The sequence below is a fragment of the Hordeum vulgare genome, chromosome 6H (genome assembly GCF_904849725.1).
Source record: "Hordeum vulgare subsp. vulgare chromosome 6H, MorexV3_pseudomolecules_assembly, whole genome shotgun sequence".
NCBI lineage: Eukaryota > Viridiplantae > Streptophyta > Magnoliopsida > Poales > Poaceae > Hordeum > Hordeum vulgare.
In genome coordinates, this window is record NC_058523.1 from 256,161,499 (window position 1) to 256,173,998 (window position 12,500).

The 12,500-nt window shown below is 46.3% G+C and overlaps 1 pseudogene; it reads left to right on the top strand.

The window, feature by feature from the left end:
* Window positions 1-2,068: 2,068 nt before the first annotated feature.
* The window catches only part of LOC123405364, a 19,632-nt pseudogene continuing 9,200 nt past the window's right edge, over window positions 2,069-12,500 (top strand).

Here is a 12,500-nt window from a genome sequence, read left to right on the forward strand (position 1 = left end):
TAGTCCCTGGATCGACTCGCTAGCACACACAGTATAGACGAATACCAGAATAGCAAGTGCATCATTTATTACAACGTATGATCCATAATTTATAAAATCTAACAATCTGCATAGCACTTAGCTAGCTTTATTCTATCAAACAGTGGAAAAGTAGCAGAATAATAACGATGAGTAGCATCATAGCCCACTGCGATGTTGAGTGAAGACTCGCGACCCTAACGGTACCTTACTTCTCGTCTGAATATCCAGCAACATGATACGTTGCAGCCATATAGGTCAATACTTTGAATGTATTGGCAAGTTACACAGGAAAAGTAATATAACAGACCTACATATATATGCATAGTATAACAAGAGAAAGGTTGATGGTTATTTTGTAGAAAGCTAATTTTATCCTCATAGCTACCTAATAGTCAAGTTTTAATTTGTTTGCTACAATACTCACATATGGTTGAATTGGCATCTCCAACTCCAACCTATTACCATCATCAAGTTTCCCACCAAGTTTTATTAAGTGTGTCATCTGTCAAGATCGTCGAACAACTGTAATGGCCTGGCTGCTCAAAATTGTCCATAACCGGGGACACGGCTAATCATGATTAGTTTATACACTCTGTAGAGGTTAGTACGTTGTACCCACTGGACCCAACCCGAAGATTGAGACGAAGTCTTTCACTAGAAGGCACATCCTAGTCCCAAAGGAGGCCCATCCCACCTATCATAGCTACATCAGCTGGCACATCCGGGTAAGGTTTCCACGATTGATCAACTAAGCCAGAGTCCATAATAGCAAGTGGTCGCACAAGGAAGCTACTATTCACTAAGTCTGTTTGATCTTTTTGAACCTGGGCGGCATCCACTTACATTCAGAGGGTTCATACCATGAAGTTCTTGAAACCACCCAGCAATACCATATCCGCCCGGAGGTGAATTAAATCCATAATTACTACTCAAGTTTATTTTGTAGTAGTTCTCACATAATCTCAATGAATACAGGAACCAATCCCCGTCTACATAGCATAGCAAAACTACAAATACCACGATCTTCAATGACGAGGGGATATAGCTCAATAGCATAGCAATACTAATAATATTCCTATACATGCATAATTTTCGTAGGGTGATATAATACTACATGCATAGAAAATAATAGGTAAAGGATGATCAACATGTAACTTGCCTTGATTTTGGTTAAGAAAGTCATACTCCTGACAATAGTTTGCGTCCCACTCCGCATAATCTACACGTTGCAAACAATCACACCATTCAATCACCACAATCACATAACACCAAATAAAACCAACGGCAATAAAACAACTTGTTTAAAACCAAATTCAAAATAGCATGGCAGCAGATATAAAATCATCTACACGCTGATACGATGACAACGCAAAAAGAATCAACTAAATCGGATGAACGGTTTGCAAAATATGGCCTCCGGTAGGCTTAAATCAAATCTGATTTAACTAAAAATTTAATTTTCGCAAAACTGAAAACTATTAATGCCATCTTATTCTTCTCATCAATACGAGATCACAGGAAAAATAATTTCCTGAATCGGAGTTACGAGTACAAAGATAAACGCGTTTCAAAGTTTTATCGAGAATCTGACCAACCTAAAAACAGACCAAAAACAGATTTAATTTCGTCCTGTAGCAGTTCATCGGGATTTCTTGAATCGAACCGCGAGTGCGTTCTCACCACGAGCAGCGGGGAAAAATGGGTTAGTCTCGGGCGTGGCTCCTCTGTGGTGGTGCTCCGGTGTTTGTCGGACCTCCTGCGGCGGTGCTCCGGCAAACTGCGCTGCTGCGGTGGCTGCTGCAGGCAGGCTCCGGCGCTGGCGACGCTCCTGAGGTCTCGGCGAGATGAGGGTGACACGGGGAAATTCGGGACTGGGGAAATCGGCCCTGGGGCTATCTCTCTCGCAAGAAGAGGAGTCCTAGCTTCGGGAAGGAGCTCGCGGTGGGAGTCCGGCTCGGTTTGGGATTAGGCGCAGGGGCCACTCGGCCCTGGAGCCTGGGCGAAGCCGGCTCGGTCTGGGCACGTGGTGCTTCGATGGACTGGGGCCATGGGGATCAACGCCTGGTGGAGAGTCCTGGCACTCGCGGGCACAGGAGCTTGGCGCTCGATGGAGCTGGGGCTCCAGGCCCTGGTCAACGCTCGATGGAGCTCGCTCCTCGTGCGCTTGGTGGCTATGGGAATCGCTAGCTCGGGTGAGCCTTTGGCTCGGCATGGCCAACTCGGCTCGATTTTTTTAACAAAATACAACAGCCACAAAAAGCTAATAAAAAAGGAAATATATATATGAGATGCATATGAATGATCTATTAACATCCGAATTTAAGAAAACTGGGATGTTACAGACAACAACAACAACGAAGACGACTTTGACGACGATGCTGACGATGGTGACAACAACAACAACAACAACAAAAGCAACGAAAACAACAACAAAAACAACAATAATAATAAGAACAACAATAACAACGATGACGACGACGACAACGTCAACAACAATGACAATGACGAGAACAACGAGAACACCGACAACAACAACAACGACGACAACAATGACAACAACAACATTAACCAGAACATCATCATCATCAACAACAACAACAACGACGACGACGACGACAACAAAGACAATGACGAGAACAACAACAACAATGACAACTACAACAACACGTGTAACATCCCAATTTTCTTAAATTCGGATGTTAATAGATCATTCATATGCATCTCATATTTTATGCATATTTGTGTTCTTCTGACAAATTTTATCGTTATGTGACTACGGGCAATTTATTGGATTGGAGATAATATGACTTCTCCCCTGTCAGTTAAAGTCACCATTTTCGTTTTGCAAATTTTCTAAACTCCGAAGTATTTTTTTCTGTTAAGTTTTGCAATCGCGTTGTGTGACCTATTGCATAAAACTATTTTTTTTAAAAAGGTGGCATTAGGTGGAACTAGGGTTCCTATATATATTATATATATATATTAGTAGTATATTTTTCTGTCTTGTTTTTCTCCTAGTATTCTAGTGCATATATGTATGTATATTAGGACCTATTTTTTCTAGTATTTTGTTAGCTAGGAAAATATATTTTTCTATTTTCTTTTTTTCTTTTTGTTGCTGCTGTTTGTTTGTTTTTCAAGAAAAAAAAACTGCCAGGCCGAGCCAAAGTGGCTCAGCCCAGCCGCCACCCCATGCATGCATCGTAGCCTGCATGTATCCAACCATGCATGCACATCCCCAACCACCCACGTAATCTCCTCTCTCTCCCTTATTTCTCTACTCCCTCTCCTTACTTAATTCTCTCTCCCTTCTCTCCCCCACGCGAGCTCTCCCTCTCTTTCGTTTTTTGTTCAAGGCCGTAGCTTCCTCCCAGCTTCCGCTCTTCTCCCTTGATTTCCTTCCACCCCGTGCACTCTCCTCCTTCCTTCTTTCTCCTCCCTCTCTTTCCTTCCCTCCCCTTCCATAGCTGCCACCTTCCCTAGGCCTATATAAACCCCTCTCCACCGCCACCCCTCCCCAACCCTAGCCGCAGCCACTTCACCCCGCCGCCACCGCCTCCACGAGCCGCCGCCTCCACAAGCCGCCGCCGCCACGAGCTAACCGCAGCAGCCCGAGGCTGCACCACTTCGCCTCGCCCGGAGGAGCAGCCCCGTCGAGCCCCGCCGTCTCCACCGCCGCCTCCCCCGCGGAGGAGGAGCTCACCGCCGCCGCCCGACGCCCCACCGCCCGGAGCTACTCCCTCCTTCCCCGCCGGCCAACGTCCCCTCGCCGGTGCAACACCTCCAGCAACAGGTAGCTAACTCCCTCTCTCTCTATTTGCATGCAACCCCTCCTAGCCATTAGATCCCATGCAATCCCATGCAATGGCTAGGATTAGAACACTAGTACCCCTTCGGTTTATTTCAGAAAACCATTAGGTTCTTTTAGCCACTTCTGAATTAACCGGCGACCTTGCTAGCCTTAGGCCGTTTGCTCGAAGCCACGTAACAAACAACCACCACAACCAGTAGCATCTTGCCACGTGTAACCTCATTAGCACTAGCAGTTTAGTATTTTTTCTGTCCAGATTTCGAAAAACAGAAACTTTCAATCTTGTTTTGATCACAACGTTTTATCCCTACGTCCGATGACATTGATTCTTTTTCCAGTAGCTCACAAATGTCCTGTAGTTTTTAAAAACATATAATTTGTCTGTGTTTGAAATTTTTAAATATAAGTTAGAGCAGATTTAGTTTAAACACTGTTTTTCCTATTCCAGGAGTTTGAAAAATGATATAGAGTTGATTCTTTTTGCTACTGTTTTCTAGTGATAAAATATTACTGTGGTAGAAGTTTCAGAATTGTTAAAGTAATTTTACTGGTGTTTTCAACAGAAACAAGTTTCTGCCTACCGGTGCGCGATAAATTCTTTTGCGTAGTCTTTTGCAAATCATTGCATGTGATGTTATTTTTACTTGTGGCATGATTGAATTGCTTATGGTGTGCTTTGTGTTTGTATCGGTAGATCATCCGGAGTGCGAAGCATGTTACTTAGAGACGCTCGAGCAGGTCAACTATCATCAAGGCAAGTCATCTTTGATCATGTTATTTTACCTTTGTTTTCAATGCATAGTAGACCACCTTCTTTGCCCTATTTGCATGCTTCCTAGGTACTTGGAAACATTAGTCATAGTTGTAGTATCATGTGGTAGGAACACAACACCCCGATACATGGCCCCGGGACGACAATGTTATATATGCTATGCTCTAGTAGACGGGTTATCGGTTGAGTGTATTCCACGAGTGATGCGAGGTTGATATAATAATCAAGACCGGACTAAGACAAGATTTTCAAGACCTCGGACGCAATGCAACACTGGGTGAAGGACGGTTGATCGGCTCCCTGGAAAACCCAGTGGATGCCCGGGATGCTAGAGAGGCCATGTCATCCTGCGGAAAGCTTCACCCAGGCTCAAAGGGACGGACGGATACTTCAAGACTCAAGGCTTACCTGCACAGCCACAAGTCATTATGGGCTCTGGCTTGGTTGGACAACGCGGCGACTCTGGACAGGCGGCACTAGCAGATGTAGACGAACGGTAGGAATGGATGGGCACCGACAGGGATTCAGAGGGACCCGTTGAAAGACCATGTTTTGATCATCCGGTCTTCAAACACCTTGAAGTGCGAGGACAAACCCGGAGGCGATCAAATCTGGTGGGGAACGTGTGCAAAACTCTCCAGAGTACGCAACCTAATCGATTAGCCGTGTCCACGGTCATGGACAACTTGAGCCGAAGGCATTGAATTTCCCCTGAACTCTCGACACAACTTAATAATGATGTGGGTGTTAACAACTATTCGGGTACGGGAACTGGTTGGCGGAACCATCTCGTTAACAACAAACTATGTAGTAATATTTTGCTTTCGACCCCTTTTCTTGTAGGATAAAACAGGCTTTGTGCAAAAACTTAGCTCCACCAGCCAAATATGCATGTAGAGATAGTTGATTATTATTTTACCCCTCTCTTGATGATTTGCCAGCATATTCAATATGCTGACCTACACGGCTGCAACGTATCATGTTGCAGAATACTTTTCCGACCAGGAGTGAGGCTACGGTTCTACGCTCAGCGACATGCCCTTGGAGTCGGATGGACTCGCCTACCTGATGCTTCCGCTTAGTCTTCGTTAGATAATCTCATGAGATGGCCTTCAGCCACTTTATTGTACTCCTTTATTGTAATAAAGTACTCTTTATGAGATTTCGATTAATAAAGCTGTGTGATTGCACTCTTGAATATATACATTATGTACTTTGTGTGTACCAGCATGATCTTGGGATGGTACAGAAACACCAGAGGCTTGACTCGTTGAGTCGGGTCGCTACAGAAAATGGTATCAGAGCACACGCTGACCTTAGGACGTAACCTCTAGGAACGGAAAAGCCTTAGGAAGAAAACTATTTTCTCTTATATCTTCTATTTCCCCCTCTGATCATTTCTGACTTCTCTCCGATTTTCCAATGTTTAGATGGCCACCTTCATCCCTGTTAAATTTACGGAGTTTTGCCAGCGCGACACCACTATGCCGTTCGGAAAAGAGCTAGTGCAAATCACCAAGGACTTGAGGATTGCTCTGCCGACTATCGCAGGGAAGCCAACTTCATCTTACCCGGAGAATTCACGCTACAGGATCGAGGTGCACATTCCCGGAATGACATTCCAGCCGCGCACTGAGCCGATGGATTTCAAGTTCATCGCACCCAGATGGATTCTCGGAAGGGACATGGCGATCCATTGTGCACTCGGACGTATCAAGGATGAATACAAAGGCTGCCCTATTTCTCCAGACCTATTCGCTGTATCCCGGAGAAATGAAGACGGAGACATCATCTCAAGCAAGACCAATGACGCTCTCTTGTCGTATGCCCCGACCTTGGAGAAGCACAGCGGAACTCTGGAGTATCACGCGATCAAGGATGCCAGGAAGATCAAGCAACTCTCACTCCGCGAGCTTGAGCTTGAGGATGCAGTCCGGGAAGCCCACTATGAGCATGAACTGGAAGTGAAGGACTTTCTTGAGCGGATCAAGAAGCTGAAGACTCGAGTTGCATACCTGGAGGAGGAACTGGACATGGGCGAGAACCTTCATCCCGAAGGAGACGTAGCCCCCGTGATCAGCAACGACGAGGACTATGAAGAAAGCTCCACCGAAGGACCCGACACCATGCTATTCTGAGGAGGACACTTAGACTAGACCACCAAATTTACTTTATCGTTGTACGTTTTACGTTTTAGGCCGATGTTTAGGATTATCGAATTTTGTATCCCCGTGTGAACCTTTGTGATGATTGAATAAATGTGTGGTGTGATATTTGTGTGTTGCATTCATATGGGTAATGTAATTCCTCTTAGACCATTGTTCTATGCTAATCTCACCCCTCTACAAACATCAGATGCCTCCGAGACGCGCCCCTGAGTCCAACTTTCCGCCGGAACTCATCCAGTTGATCCAGCAACAAAACACCCTGATACAGCTGATCATCCAGAACCAGAACAACAACAACAACCGTCCCCCACCCCAGGCCGACAACCTTACCCGTTTTCTGAGGTTGAACCCTCCAACTTTCTCCAGCAGCATTGAGCCCATTGTGGCGGATGATTGGCTTCGCAAGATCGAGCGTGAACTCATCACCGCTGGTTGTTCTGAAGCTGAGAAGGTGCGTTTTGCCGCGCATCAACTTGAAGGCCCTGCAGCTGCTTGGTGGGAGAACTACAACACCACTTATCCCATTGCTGGAGTCACTTGGGAGCAATTCAAGCAAGCCTTCCGCACCGCGCATGTCTCAGCTGGTCCAATGAGTCTGAAGAAGCGTGAGTTTCGCAACTTACGCCAGGGGAATCGCACCGTGGCCCAGTACGTTGATGATTTAAGCATGCTTGCCCGTTATGCACCCGGAGATGTGGCCGATGATGCGGCCAAGCAGGAAAAGTTCTTGGAAGGACTGAATGATGAGCTGAGCATTCAGTTGATAGTAGCCACCTTCAACAACTACCAGGAGCTGGTTGATAAGGCCCTCATCTTGGAGGGGAAACATCAGCAGATGGAGAACCGCAAGCGAAAGTATGGGGTTGGAAAGTTCAACTCCGGCACTCAGCAGAAGCCTCGCTACACCCCTTATCCAGGGAATGCCGGGACTGGATCCGGTAAGTTTGGAGGACACGTTCAGCATAACCACCCTGTGCACAACCATGGAGGCCACAACCATGGAGGAAATGGGAATCACTGCAACAACAGCAACTTCAAGAATGGCGGTACTGGCACTCAGCAGCAGTCAGCTCCAGCTCAGAAGGATCTGACTCACATCACTTGCTTCAAGTGTCAGAAGAAGGGACACTATGCCACTGATTGTCCCCAGAACAAGCAGGGAAATGGAAACGGCAACGGCAACGGCAACTCTGCAGCTAAGAAGCCCAATCCTTTTCCTCGAGCTCAGGTGAACCACATTGATGTGGAAGAAGTCTATGATCACCCCGATACTGTGGTTGGTAAGTTTTTGCTAAATTCACATCCAGTATTGGTACTTTTTGATTCTGGTGCAACGCATTCATTCATATCAAGGGTAGTTGTGGAAAAATATAGTTTGCCAACTAGAACCCTCAGCCAACCTATTAAGGTCAGTTCCCCAGGAGGCATGATGACAGCCGGGATAGGATGCCATGCTTTGAGTCTCAACATCGGGAACCATAATTTTCCCACCGACCTCATCGTATTAGAGTCCCTAGGATTGGATGTAATTCTAGGCATGGATTGGTTGGCCAAGTATGAAGGGAATATCGATTGTGCCCTTAAGTCTATTTTGCTCACCACCCCCGAGCAGAAGCGGATTAAGTACGTGTCTCAGCGCCCGACACGGAGTAAGCGAGTAAACTCTCTCACGGGAGTAGTCCAGGAGGAAGTACCGATCGTATAGGAGTATCCAGATGTATTTCCGGAGGAATTGCTGGGCATGCCACCCGATAGAGAGATTGAGTTCTTGATTGAGCTATTACCCGGAACATCCCCGATATCCAAGAGACCTTATCGGATGCCCGCAAATGACTTGATAGAAATCAAGAAGCAAATTAAGGAGTTGTTGGACAAAGGGTATATTCGCCCAAGTTCTTCACCTTGGGGAGCCCCAGTGCTCTTGGTTGAAAAGAAGGACAAGTCCCTGAGAATGGTTGTCGATTATCGTGCATTGAACGATGTGACCTTCAAGAACAAGTACCCCTTGCCGATGATCAATGATCTGTTTGATTAGTTAGTTGGAGCTCGCATATTCTCAAAGATCGATCTTCGATCCGGATATCATCAGTTGAAGATTCGTGAGCAGGATATACCCAAGACAGCCTTTACCACTCGGTACGGCTTGTATGAGTACACGGTCATGTCATTTGGACTGACTAATGCTCCAGCATATTTTATGAATCTGATGAACAAGGTATTTATGGAGTACTTGGACAAGTTTGTCGTGGTGTTCATCAATGACATACTGATATTCTCCAAGAACGAAGAGGAACACAAGGAACATCCGCGTCTAGTTCTAGAGAAGCTTCGAGAGCATAAGTTATATGCAAAGTTCAGCAAATGTGAGTTTTGGTTGAAGGAAGTCGGATTTCTCGGACACGTCATCTCAGGAGAAGGAATAGCAGTGGACCCTGCCAAGGTCGCAGCAGTCACCGAATGGGTAGCACCCACTTCAGTCAAGGAGATCCGCAGTTTCCTCGGAGTTGCCGGATATTACCGGAGGTTCATTGAGAATTTCTCAAAGATTGCCAAGCCCATGACAGAGTTATTGAAGAAGGAATCCAAGTATCTTTGGACTGAGGAATGTGAAACCAGTTTTCAAGAACTGAAGAAACGTCTTGTTACAGCCCGAGTGCTGATATTGCCGAACATTCAGAAGGATTTCCAGGTTTACTGTGACGCTTCTCGTCAAGGACTCGGAGGAGTGCTCATGCAAGAAGGCAAAGTTGTAGCCTATGCATCCAGACAGCTCAGACCTCATGAGTTGAATTATGCCACACATGACTTGGAACTAGCAGCCGTAGTGCACGCTCTCAAGACCTGGAGACATTTCCTAATCGGAAATAGTTGTGATGTTTACAGTGATCACAAGAGCCTGAAATATATCTTCACGCAGAAGGAGTTGAACCTCAGACAGAGGCGATGGCTAGAGTTGATCAAGGACTATGACATGAGATTACATTATCACCCAGGCAAGGCAAATGTTGTAGCCGATGCGTTGAGCCGCAAGACTTATGTGAACACGCCCACAGCAGGAGGATTACCCCAAGAGTTAGTCGATGATCTCCGAGAGCTCAAACTAGAGATAGTTCCAAGAGGGTTTGTTGCCACTTTGGAAATTCAGTCTACTTTGACGGAAAAGATCCGTGAAGCACAGAAAGCTGACAAAGAGATAGCTGAGATTAAGCAGAAAATGGAAGACGGGAAAGCTAAAGGGTTTCGTGAGGATGAACACGGAACTTTATGGTTTGAGGATCGCATCTATGTGCCCAATGATCCTGAACTCAGGAAGTTGATACTTCATAAAGCTCATGATTCCCCGTACTCTATACACACCGGTAACACCAAGATGTATCTGGATCTGAAAGAATGTTTGTGGTGGACAGGATTGAAGAAAGACATTGCCAAGTTCGTAGCTATATGCGATGTTTGTCAGCGAATAAAAGCCGAGCATCAGAAACCAGCAGGTTTGCTCCAACCTCTGCCGATACCCGAATGGAAATGGGAAAAGCTTGGTATGAACTTCATCACGGGATTACCTCGGACCCGTTCTGGCTATGATTCTATCTGGGTTGTGGTCGATCGTTTGACCAAGGTAGCTCACTTCATCCCGGTGAAGACTACTTACACGAGTGCCAAGCTGGCCAAGATTTATATGACGAGGATCGTATGTCTGCATGGAGTACCGAACAACATTATGTCCGATAGAGGGACTCAGTTCACATCAAAATTTTGGCACGAGCTGCATCAAACCTTGGGAACGAGATTGGAGTTCAGCACAGCGTTTCACCCACAGACAGATGAACGGACCGAGAGAGTTAATCGGATTCTGGAAGACATGTTGAGAGCTTGCGCCCTAGACTATGGGTCTAGTTGGGATGACAATTTACCGTATGCCGAGTTCTCATACAACAACAGCTACCAGACCAGTCTAAAGATGGCCCCTTTCAAAGCTCTATACGGAAGGAGGTGCAGAACACCGTTGATGTGGGATGGAGTTGGAGACCGACAACTTTTTGGTCTCGACCTTATCCGAGATTGTGAAGAGAAGGTCAAGCTTATTCGTGAACGACTCAAAATAGCTCAGTCCAGGCAGAAGAGTTATGCCGACAGCAAACGCAAGGAAGTAACGTACGAAGTGGGAGATCGAGCATATCTTCGGGTGTCTCCACTTCGAGGAATCAAGAGATTCGGTGTGAAAGGAAAACTAGCACCACGTTTTATTGGCCCCTACAAAATTCTTGAACGTAGAGGCGAAGTTGCATACAAACTGAACTGCCGGAAGGATTGTCCGGAGTTCATGATGTCTTCCATGTTTCCGAGTTGAAGAAATGCCACGGTGAGATGGCCGATGTTCCGTTGAGAGATACAGTGCCCCTAGAGGCCATACAGCTTGACAGTGATCTGACGTATGAGGAGAAACCCGTCCGGATTCTCGAGACCGCCAACAGAGTTACCCGCAACAAGATCATCAAGTTCTGCAAGGTGTTGTGGAGCCACCACACCGAGGAAGAAGCCACCTGGGAACGAGAAGAGGATCTTCGTCGAGACCACCCGCACCTATTTTCTAGCCAACCCGAATCTCGAGGGCGAGATTCATCTTAAGGTGGGTAGGTTTGTAACATCCCAATTTTCTTAAATTCGGATGTTAATAGATCATTCATATGCATCTCATATCTTATGCATATTTGTGTTCTTCTGAAATTTTTTATCGTTATGTGACTACGGGCAATTTATTGGAGTGGAGATAATATGACTTCTCCCCTGTGAGTTAAAGTCACCATTTTCGTTTTGCAAATTTTCTAAACTCTGAAGTATTTTTTTTCTGTTAAGTTTTTCAATCGCGTTGTGTGACCTATTGCATAAAACTATTTTTTTTAAAAGGTGGCATTAGGTGGAACTAGGGTTCCTATATATATTATATATATATTAGTAGTATATTTTTCTGTCTTGTTTTTCTCCTAGTATTCTAGTGCATATATGTATATTAGCACCTATTTTTTCTAGTATTTTGTTAGCTAGGAAAATATATTTTTCTGTTTTGTTTTTTTTCTTTTTGTTGCTGCTGTTTGTTTGTTTTTCAAGAAAAAAAAACTGCCAGGCCGAGCCAAAGTGGCTCAGCCGAGCCGCCACCCCATGCATGGATCGTAGCCTGCATGTATCCAACCATGCATGCACAGCCCCAACCACCCACGTAATCTCCTCTCTCTCCCTTATTTCTCTCCTCCCTCTCCTTCCTTAATTCTCTCTCCCTTCTCTCCCCCACGCGAGCTCTCCCTCTCTTTCCTTTTTTCTTCAAGACCGCAGCTTCCTCCCAGCTTCCTCTCTTCTCCCTTGATTTCCTTCCACCCCGTGCGCTCTCCTCCTTCCTTCTTTCTCCTCCCTCTCTTTCCTTCCCTACAGGAACCGTGATTTCCTTCTTTTATTCTCCCTCCCCTTCCATAGCTGCCACCTTCCCTAGGCCTATATAAACCCCTCTCCACCGCCACCCCACCCCAACCCTAGCCGCCGCCACATCAACCCGCTGCCGCCACCTCCACAAGCCGCCGCCGCCACGAGCTTCCCGCAGCAGCCCGAGGCTGCACCACTTCGCCTCGCCAAGAGGAGCAGCCCCGTCGAGCCCCGCCGTCTCCACCGCCGCCTCCCCCGCGGAGGAGGAACCTCACCGCCGCCGCCCGACGCCCCACCGCCCGGAGCTACTCCCTCC